Source organism: Capra hircus, assembly GCF_001704415.2.
Source record: "Capra hircus breed San Clemente chromosome X unlocalized genomic scaffold, ASM170441v1, whole genome shotgun sequence".
In the NCBI taxonomy this organism is placed as follows: domain Eukaryota; kingdom Metazoa; phylum Chordata; class Mammalia; order Artiodactyla; family Bovidae; genus Capra; species Capra hircus.
Genome location: NW_017189516.1, coordinates 40,731,271 through 40,742,809, shown reverse-complemented (window position 1 = coordinate 40,742,809; position 11,539 = coordinate 40,731,271).

Genomic DNA, 11,539 nt, shown 5'->3' with positions numbered 1-11,539 from the left:
AAGGCCTACTTAAATCATTCTTATATTTAATCATATCTGCCAAAAACTTTTGTGATGACCACATCTCTGGTATTGTATCTACAAACCTCTTTTCACACTGATTACAGCAGAACTCTCATTCTTTGCAACAAGTTGGAACTTTGGGAAACCAAGCAAGCATGGTACATCTCTTTGAGATATACTACAACATAATTTTAGAGATGGAAACTTTTAAAATTAGCTCTGCATACTTTGATACTATTAATATACACCAATATGCAGTATTTGTCTTTCTCTTTCTGACTTACTTCACTCTACGTAATAGGCTCCAAGTTCATCCACCTCATTAGAGCTGACTCAGATGCATTCCTTTCTATAGCAGAGTAATATTCCATTGTGTATGTGTACCACAACTTCCTTATCCATTCATCTGCCGATGGACATCTAGGTTGCTTCCATGTCCTAGCTGTTGTAAATAGTGCTGCAGTGAACAATGGGATACGTGTGTCTCTTTCAATTCTGGTTTCCTCAGTGTGTATGCCCAGCAGTGGGATTGCTGGGTCATTTGGCAGTTCTATTCCCAATATTTTAAGGAATCTTCACACTGTTCTCCATAGTGGCTGTACCAATTTGCATTCCTATCAACAGTGTAAGAGAAAGGTACCAAAGATCCTACGTGCAGGGCAGCAAAAGAGACATAGATGTAAAGAACAGACTTTTGGACTCAGTGGGAGAAGGAGAGGGTGGGGTGATTTGAGAGAATAGCATTGAAACATATACATTACCATGTGTAAAACAGATAACCAGTAGGAGTTTGATGTGTGATGCAGGTCCAGTGCTCTGGGACAACCTAGAGGAATAGGGTGGGAGGGGGTTCAGGATGGGGGGGACTCATGTATACTTGTGGCCGATTCATGTTGATGTATGGCAAAAACCATCACAATATTGTAATTATCCTCCAATTAAAGTTAATTAAAAATATACAAATTACTATAAAATTTTTAACTTTCAAAATTATTGTTAAAGACTTTTTTTCCTATAAAGTTTCCCTAGTTTGATATCAGCCTAAAATACCTTATTTCTGGGCTAGAAATGAGGATGTGGATGTGTGCCTGCCACTGAAGATTATTTTGCAACTTTGCAGTCTGTATAAAACTAATCTGTTTTGCCATAAAGCTGGTGTGGTAGGTACAAAACTGAATCCACATGTTGATGTGTGATGGAAAGGTGAAAGAATTTTATTTACTTGTTTCTACTGGGTAGTGGAAATTTAATTTCATTCATTTCTTCCCCTATCCCTATTTTTCTTTCAGGGTTCAATCTAATGAGAGGGGGATTATATACTACCAAGGCATAGGAAAGGGGCTTTGGCCTGAGTAGTCTTTGCATCTGGGTGTCTTCCAAGTGGTCCTTATTCCCATCTGTTCATTGGTCCCCATGAGTCATAGCCAAGTCCCACTTCCAACTACAGGCCACCTTCAGTTTGCTTCTTTGTATGCCACTGTGGATGCATGGAAATTATCTTGTTTTTTTGTTTTTTGTTTTTTCTTTAACCTTTGGGCACAGTTACTCAGAGCTCTCAGTTTCATTGGCCTAGGCACCCGGTGCAGACATTTCTAAACCTCTTTAGACTTGCTGCCTCTCTATAGCATACTGGAAAAGCGAGTCCAACCTCCCTATGTTCTTGAATCTCAAATCTATCAGGATTCCCCTTCACACCCCATCTCACAATGAGGATGAACTTGATATTAATAGAGGTGTGAGGCTCAAGTCTAACTTTTCTGAGGGAACCACAATGACTCTACTTCGTTAATGTTTTCCAAAGAGATTTCCTGAAATCCCATTAATCTGGAGTATCTTTTCTAGTCTTGGGATAGATAACCTTGCTCTACCATTATGTAATCTTTCTGTCACGAATCCTTTTGTTAAAAGTTCTCCGCTCCTCTTGCAACATCCATTTTTTCAGATATAGTTCTTGTATTTTCTAGTTTCCTGAATGGGGCAAGGTCACCAAGGATCACAGACCACTGAATATGCCATTGAATAATAGCATACAGCCTTATGTTAATATAAATGTGCTGCTTTTTTTTTTAAGTTTAATAAGTCATTCAAACCTCAAGCAAAAGCAACAAACTGTTTTGTCTGGGTCTTGAAAGAATCTCAGTGTTCTGGAAAGAGAGGTCACACTCAGATAACAGGTACTTCATATTTTCACAGAGAGCTGTAGGACTGTATGCTTATCATGTTAATATTTCCTGTAGGCTTCACCTTCTTTTGATGGAGGAGGGCATTACTGTGGATTAAAAGGTTTATTGGAGTTTAGATTTTTCGAAAATTCCAGAAGTGAGTGAGCAGCAAATGTTTTTTTAGAAATTGTTTTTGTTCTCTGTGTTTTCTTTCCAAAGTAAAATATTCTCTGATTTCTTTATTTCTCAGAATAGAAGAATGATACCAGTATGTGTTTGTCTGTGCACGTGTACCACTGATTCAATTATCACCCTCCAGTGTTTTTGACTTCTTGGTCTATTCATGACCTTCATATCCCATCAGACTCTCAGGAATCAAGCTTACATGAATGCAATTGTTTCTTCTACAAAAAGAGGCGTAAAATGATGTTTTCTTTCAGATAATACCCCTTGGAAATCTAAACAGGATATGTTTCTTTCTCTTTAGTGATGAGTGAATTGTATGAAATCTTATTGCTAGGTATACAATATTTATTTACAATGTCACCATACCTCTCCATTTATTTTTATTACAGCATGATATGGAGGAAATAGTTCTGGACTCGTTTCCAGAATTTCTAAATATGTGTCTCCAGTTCTACCTACCCATTAACAGTGTTCATATTTATCACATTCTCAACCTCTTTTTTTCCTCATTTGTAAAATGGAAATAATATTTTCCAACCCATCTGACAAGGCTTCTGCATATTTATTGTTATTGCTAAGTATTTTGCCTTAAATAGTTCTTAATCTTTCCATTTATAAAATAGAAATTTTGTTCTCTCATTGTTGATTTTGAGTTTTTCTTAGACAAGGATAATGCATAGTATGGAAAAGACTCCTGAGTTCAGTATAATCTTCATAAAGCTCCAGTCAACCAAGACATTCCCATAGTAAAGGTTTTCTTTGGTGAGTGTGGAGCAATGTCAACATCATGACAATGAGGTTGGTAAGAAGGTCAAGGAAAATGGCTGTGGGTGAATTTCTGAGCAGACAAAATGGCCAAATCCATCTCCTTCCAAGGATGTAAAGGAGACTTTCTTTTCTTAATCGGTCTAATGATGTTCAACCTCATTGCCCAACTTGGTGAGCCAAATTCATGGTGATAAAGGCATTGTATTATAGTGAATGGATCTTGGGGTGATAAGAGCACTAAAATGGTGAGAAGGATTATATCCTCTAGGTAAGGTAGTCTAAATGCTTGGATTTGCTAGATTTTTGGTGTGTGTGTGTGGTTTTTCTTTTTTTTTTTTTTTTTATGTTCATAGTATTTTATTTCTTCTTCTGACCATGTAGCTTGTAGAAACTTAGTTCCCTGACCAGGTATCCCTGTACCCCCTGAGTTGGAAGCACAGAGTCTTAACCATTGGACCTCCAGAAAAGTCCTTGTTGATAGTATTTTAGAAAGATAAGTGTCCAATAAAGTGTTAGAATGTAAAGTTTATCTATTTCAGAGCAATATATACAGTCCTTGTGAAATTTAAAGACTGAAATACATTCCAGATGAATCACCAACAGCCTGTTCTGCTGTATTAATAATATTAGTTATTGATACAGCTGAAATGAGAGGACCAGCTGGGCTGTCACAGGCCTGCTGTCTCCAGGCTAGGGGACCACCATATGCAAGGGGCTTCGTTTAGTAGTGTGCTGCTGTTCACTTGCTAGGTCATTGGTTGTTTTCCCTGTTTGTGCCACATGTTTTGCATGATGAGCCCAAAGTGCACCAGAAAATAAGACAAAGGTTAGGACAAGAGCAGAGACAACAAAGATGTTGAAACTTTTGTTTTTTTAGGAGCACAGTGATTCGATATTAGACATTTTGTTTGGTTTGAATTCCTATATATTATGTTTCAGTGAGTTGAGGTAGAATTAGTTTATAACTGAATTTGAAAATAAGATGTTTTGTTGATTACAAGCTCATCCATTATATAGTATATTTTACTGATAGCCCAGTCTAATATCTCCTGGTGATGAAAATGATATCTAATTTAAAAGAAAAATAATCAGCAGCATATAGTGTGCACTCACTCTAAATGACTATTCAGCTACTCAGTAACAATTAAATATGGCCTTTCCTTTGATTCTTTATAGCCAATGCACTTTTGAAAAATTCTTTGGCACACCTCACACAGTCTAACATTCAATATCCTTACTGAAATGTTGAGAGAATTTTAGTCTATGTTGAGAGATTTCAGTCTATCTTGAAGGAAAACCAAATGTAAGGTAGAAGATTGAAATACAAGCTTATAGAAGAGAGAACCTGTGTTTGCCAATATCATATTTCTGTTTTATCTAGGAGAGTGTTTCTCAACCATGGATGATTTACCGCCCTCTGCCTGAGGCATGTAGGAGCACCTAAATACATAAAACAAATACAAGCAGACATAAAGGGAGAAATTGATGGAAATACAATAATGGTAGAAGAATCTAGTATCCCACTCACATCAATGGACAGATTAGACAGAAAGTGAATAAGGTTACAGAGAATCTAAATGTCAGAAGTTATTTAATATTTTTAAGATATTACATTAATAAAAAAATACACATTCTTTTCAAATGCAATTGAAGCATTCTCCCGGAGCATTCTCTAGGATAGACCTTGTACTAGGGCAAAAAACTAGCCTCAACAAATTTAAGAAGATAGAAAATTTTCAAGCATCTCTTCTGACTAAAAAGCTGAAACTAGAAATCAACCACAGAAAAAGAAATGAGAAAGAAAAGATTACATGGAGACTAAACAACATGCTACTAAAACACAGATATATCAATGATGAGATCAAAGAGGAAATTAAAAAATATCTTGAGACAAATGATAATGAAAACAGCTATACAAAATCTATGGGATGTACAAAAACAATGCTTAGAGAGAAGTTTATAGTTATACAGGCCTTCTTCAAGAAATAAGAATAATCTCAAATAACCTAAACTACTACCTAAAAGAATTTGTAAAAGAAGAACAAACTAAAGCTAAAGTCAGTAGAAGGAAGGAAATAATAAAGATCAGGAAATAGAGATTGAAAAACAGTAGAAAATCAACAAATTCAAGAGCTGGTTCTTTTGAAAGAGTAAGTGTTAGTGTTAGTCACTCAGTTGTGCCCGACTCTTTGTGACCCCATGGACTGCAGTCCACCAGGCTCCTCTGTCCATGAGATTTTCCAGGCAAGGATACTGGAGTGGGTTGCCATTTCCTTCTCCAGGTGGTCTTCCCAACCCAGGGATCAAAACCTGCGTCTCCTACACTGCAGGCAGATTCTTTACCAACTGAGCTACAAGGGAAGCCCTTTGAAAGAGTAAACCAAAGGTTAAATCAACAAATCTCCGTCCAGACTCACCAAGAAGAAAGGACCTAACTAAAAGAGAAATGTAAAGTGAGAAAGAATTGCTAATACCCTAGAAATATAGAAAAACATAAAAGAATGCTCTGAGCAATTATTATGCCAACAAATTGGACAACCTAGAATAAATGAAGTTTCAAGAAACATAGCCTACCAAAATGGACTCAAGAAGAAATAGATAATTGAAACAGACCAATCACTAGAAGTGAAATAGAATCTGTAATTTAATATAAGAATAAAAAATCCTCCCCAAAACAAGAGTCCAGGACCATAAGACTTAACCTGGGCAATTTGCCAAACATACAAAGAACTTATACCAATCCTTCTCAAACTCTTCTGAAAGACTGAACACTTCCCATTCTATGAAGCCACTATAACCCTTATATCAAAACTAGACAAAGACACTACCAAAAATGAAAATTACAGCCAATATCTTGGATGAATATAAATGTAAAACTCTCAACAAAAAATGGGCAAACTGAAAGCAAAAATGGGTAAAAAAAAAATCAATATACCATGATCAAGTTGGATTCATCCCAGGATCACAAAGATGATTCAACATATGCAAATAAATCAATGTAAATATGCTACATCAACAAAAGACAAAAACCACACAATCGTCTCAATAGATGAAGAAAAAGCATTTGAGAAAACTCAATATCCATTCATGATTAAAAACTCTTGCCAAAATGGGTACAGATGGGAACATATGTAAACATAATAAAAACTATGAAAAAGACACAGCCAATACAATATTAAACATTGAAAAGCTGAAAGCCTTCCGTTGAACTCTGGAACAAGACAAGGATGCCCACTCTCACCACTTCTATTCAACCTAGTATTGGAAATCTTAGCCACAACAGTCAGAAAAGAAAAAGAAATAAAAGGTATCCAAACTGGAAGGGAAGAGGTAAAAATGTCATATGCAGATAACATGATACTCTATATAGAAAACCTTTAAGACTCCACACAAAAACTGTTATAACTGATACCTATGGCTGATTCATGTTGAGGTTTGATAGAAAACAGCAAAATTCTGTAAAGCAATTATCCTTCAATAAAAATTAATTAAGTGACGCCATGGAATGAAGCCCACCAGGCTCCTCTGTCCATGGGATTCTCCAGGCAAGAATACTGGAGTGGGTTCTCATTTCCTTCTCCAGGGGATCTTTCCAACCCCAGGGATCGAACCCACATCTTCTGGTCTCTAGCATTGGCAGGCGGATTCTTTTACCTCTGAGCCACCTGGGAATCCATAAAGTGCTGAGTCAATACAAAAATATTTTGAGTCTCCCCATGCCCTTACTCCACAAAGAAACTGGTCAAACATCTACATATCTTTGTCTGCTTTGGAAGAGACGTATGTACTTTGCTTAATGATAATGCATTTAGACAATAGCTGTGTATCTTATTAGCAGTGAAAAATCTCAGTTTAAGCATTTAGCCCCACATGGACTAGAATCACACCCTGCATGAATGCTTGCAGATGTCATTAGATTATAAGAACATGGCATAGCAGGGTATAAGCATATAGGAGGAGGGTTTAAATCGATTCCTTTGTGTCCCTATTTCAACTTACTAAGAGAAAGCCAAATCTAAAGCAGTTGATTCTCAATTTGGAGAAACTCTCAGAATCATCTAGTATCTTTTCAACTCAAAAAATGACTTTCACTTCTGAAATTCTCACTGGCAGCTATTATTCCTCTAGCATAAGGATTGTGTCTCCCATTCACCATCAACCTAAAAGAATTACCTTTATGAAGAGTCATGGCTGCAGGTATGTTAGGTTTTCAAAATGGGTGAAAGCCAACATGAAGGTTAAATATAATTTTATCTTTTAAACACCGTCAACTATAAGTTAGAGTTAAGATTGGAAAATAAAAGTGAATGCAAATAAAGTTCTGCTTGGGAAAATGTCAAATGAATTATATTAATAAAAGAACAAATGCATTATTCCTTTGTCAGCTTTTTGTTCTTTCCCTTAAAAAAGGGAATCCAACCTTTTATGTTTCAACCTAATTATTAATAGAAGTAGTTTTTGTAGGTACAATGATAATTAATTGCCGTACTATGTTGGCGAAGAGCCGACCCATTGGAACAGACCCTGATGCTGGGAAAGATTGAGGGCAAGAGAGAGGGGGGCAACAGAGAATGAGATGGTTGGATGGCATCACCAACTCAATAACATGGGTTTGAGCAAACTCCAGGAGAAAGTTAAGAACAGGGAAGCCTGGTGTGGCTGTAGTCCATGGGTCACAAAGAGTCGGACACGACTGAGTGACTGAACAACAATATAGTTAGAGAGTTTCTGTTTGTACTGGCTATTCCTACTTGACTAATAATAATTTGATTTAATTTCACATCTGCATTTCTTTAAAAAAAACATCATTTCTGATGTTTATGATGCATGTGTAGAGGTGATTCTTTAAGATAGACCAATTTACGTCCTCCTTTATCTGAGATTAGAATTGAGCTGAATGTTCATAGTCTAATATTTCATTCTATTGTTTATTATTGATGGGAAAATAGTGAAGTGTTCAGATTAGTAACCTGAATTTCTAAAGCACTGAAGTTGCAATTCTTTGATGTATTTAAATATACATATTGGTCCAATGCTCTGAGAAACTGCACTAAAATGTCTCTGAATTTGTAGTTGCAATAATGAATCAAGGTCATAAAATTTTGAAACCATGACATTTGTCATATGTCTATGTGTCTACATTTTTAATGGAAGGTTAAAGTAAAAGACAAACACCTTTAAGTTTGGATATGTGTCAAGCAGTATTCTAGAGGAAGCAATGAACTGCAGGAAAAGATGCTTTTGTCCCTGGAATTTGAGTGTTCCAATTTGATTTGAAGCTACTGTTGATCTGACTCCCTTTTCTCATTTGGAAAGCAGGACTCAAAATCATTATAAACAGCAGTTTAAGTAGAATGACTTGCTGTTGATGTGAAGGGAGCCCAGGGCTGTTGGTTGAATCACTGACACTTTGACACATTGTTAGCTTTCAGGCCACAAAATTGTCACCATTAGTTTTTAAATAATTCGTTTACAAAGAGTTTCACAAGTTTGAAAATGTTAGCTGCTACTCCAAGGCTCTAGTCTTTCTGATAAGCGCTCTGTGTTATTAACTTATCAATGGAATTGTTTAACGAGTGTTTTCATGTACAGGTTTACACCTAAATGATGGTCTTGGCCAAACCTGCCAGGCTTCCCTATCCACGGAATTCTCTAGGCAAGAATACTGGAGTGAGTTGCCATTTCTTCTCTATTACCTAAATATGTAACATTAAATGATGTAAATAATGCAAACACCTAAAATTACTCTCAGTAAAATGAATAAGAACTTTCCTACTCCCATCTATAAGTAGCCATTTTGGATAGAATAATACCACATCATTCTTTGTTCTGTAGTACCTGGCTCTTTACTCAATTTTCTCCTCCTTGAATGTTTTATTTTTACATGAAAAAGTGAGTGAAGGAAAGATGCGTAAATAATTTCTTTTCTTTTTCTTTCATTGCCTTTTTAAAGATTAAGTTTACTTTTTGAAAGAAAAAATTTCTTATCCTCTTGGCTCCTCAATTTTTAAATACCCTCTTCTGAGTTATACTCTTTTAACAGTTTCATATGCATATCTGGCTGGTGCTCATGTAAGCAATTTAATGCCCCTGAATTGTAACAGACTAAGTTGTTTGTCACTCTATTTTTGACTAAAATTGTATTTTGTAGATTCATATTCATTTTGCAAGATATAGTATAGGGAGGTCCCATGAATCCTTTAGCCAGTTTCCATCAGCAGTGACAGTTTGCAAAACTATAGTATGAAATCATAATCAGAATATTGATAATGCTACATTCAAGATACAAAACAATATCATCACCTCCAGGATCCCCTTCTGTTGTCCATATTCACTTCCCTACCCCAGTCCCAATCCCTGGCAAACACTAATCTGTTCTCCATATCTACCTTTTGTAATTCAAGAATGTTTTATAATGGAATCATAGAGGATATCACCTTTTGGAATTGGTTTTTCAGTCAACATAATTCCTTTGAATATTCATCCAGGTTGTTCAACGTAGTCTGTTTTTGTTATTGTTAAGTAATGTTACATGGTATGGACATTACCACAGTGTTTATTCACTCATTGAAGGACATCTCTGTTGTTTCCATTTTTGGCTATTGAAAATGAATCTTCTGTGAATACCCATGTACATTTTTAGTGAATATAAAGTTTTCATGTATCCGCAATAGATGCGTCCAGAGTGAACTTGAGTGTGAGAGTTGCATGTTTAGTTATGATAAAGAATTGAAAGTCACTCAGTCGTTGTCCGACTCTTTTGCGACCCCATGGACTGACAGTCCATGGAATTCTCCAGGCCAGAATACTGGAGTGCATAGCCTTTCCTTTTTCCAGGGATTTTTGTAAACCAGGGATTGAACCCAGGTCTCCGCCACATTGCAGGTGGATTTTTACCAGCTGAGCCCACAAGGGAAGCCTGAGAATACTGGAGTGTGTAGCCATGTCCCTTCTCCAGTAGGATCTTCCCGACCAGGAGTCTCCTGGCATTGCTGGCAGATTCTTTACCAACTGAGCTATCAGGGAAGCCCTGTCATATATGAACTGCTATATTATTTTCCAGAGTAGCTGTACCATTTTATTACATTCGCTAACCAGCAATATGCAAGTGATCTGGTTTATCCACATGCTTGCAGCAATTTGGTATTGGTCACTATTTTTCATTGTAACCATCAGTGTATCTTGAATATCTTGTGATTTTAATTTTCATCTGCCCTAATGGCTTAATGGTGGGATTTTGTGTCCTGATTGCCATTTCTGCTGTGGCTCATCAGTGAATATATCTGTTTCTGTCTTTTGACCATGTTTATAACTGAATTATTTGTGTTCTAACCGTTGAGTTTTTTGAGAATTCTTTATATATTCTAGGGTAGTAATCCTCTTTGGATATGTGGCTTTGCAATATTTTCTGTCAATCTGTAAGTTAGTCTTCTCATCCTCGTAACAGGCTTTTTTTGCAGAGAAAAAGTTTTTATTTTTTCCTTTTATGGATTGGTGCTTTTGATACAAAATATAGGAACTCTTTCCATAGTCTATATACTTAAAACTTTTCTTTTTAAAATTATTGAAGTTTTAACCACTAGTTTTATAGCTTTAAATTTTAATCTCTGCTCCATCTTGAATTAATATTTACATAGGTATAACAGTTTATTTTGGTCAAGGTGTAGATTTTTGAGTAGATATCCAGTTGTCCAGCATCATTTGTTGAAAACATCTAGCTTCCTCCATGGAATTGCTTTTGCATGTTTATACAAAATCAGTTGGGTGGATTTGTAAGGGCAGCAGAGGATGAGATGGTTAGATAGCATAACTGGCCTCAATGGATATGAATTTAAGCAAACTTCTGGAGATAATGGGGACAGAAGACCCTGGTGTACTGCAGTCCATGGAGTTACAAAGAGTTGGACATGGACGTAGGAACTGAAACAACAACAACCAGTTTCTCGATTCAGTATTATATACCTTTGATCTATGTACCTGTTCCTTGGCTAGTACCACTCTGTCTTGCTTAGTGTAGCTATAGCTATATAGTAGGACTAGATACCTTACTTTCTCGATTCTTTTTAGCTGTTGCAAGGCCCTGTTCCTCTCCAGATGAATTTTAGCATAAGCTTATATATGTCTAAAAAAAATAATGGAATAATATTGATAGGAAAGGAATTAAACCTATATAACTCAGTTGTGAAAAGAAGAGAAGCGAAAAGCAAAGGAGAAAAGGAAAGATATTAAGCATCTGAATGCAGAGTTCGAAAGAATAAGCAAGAAGAGATAAGAATCCTTCCTCAGTGATCAATGCAAATAAAATAGATGGAAAACCAACAGAATGGGAAAAACTAGAGGATCTGGTCAAGAAACTTAGAGATACCAAGGGAACATTTCAATGCAAAGATGGCTCAATAAAGGACAGAAAATGGTTGGCC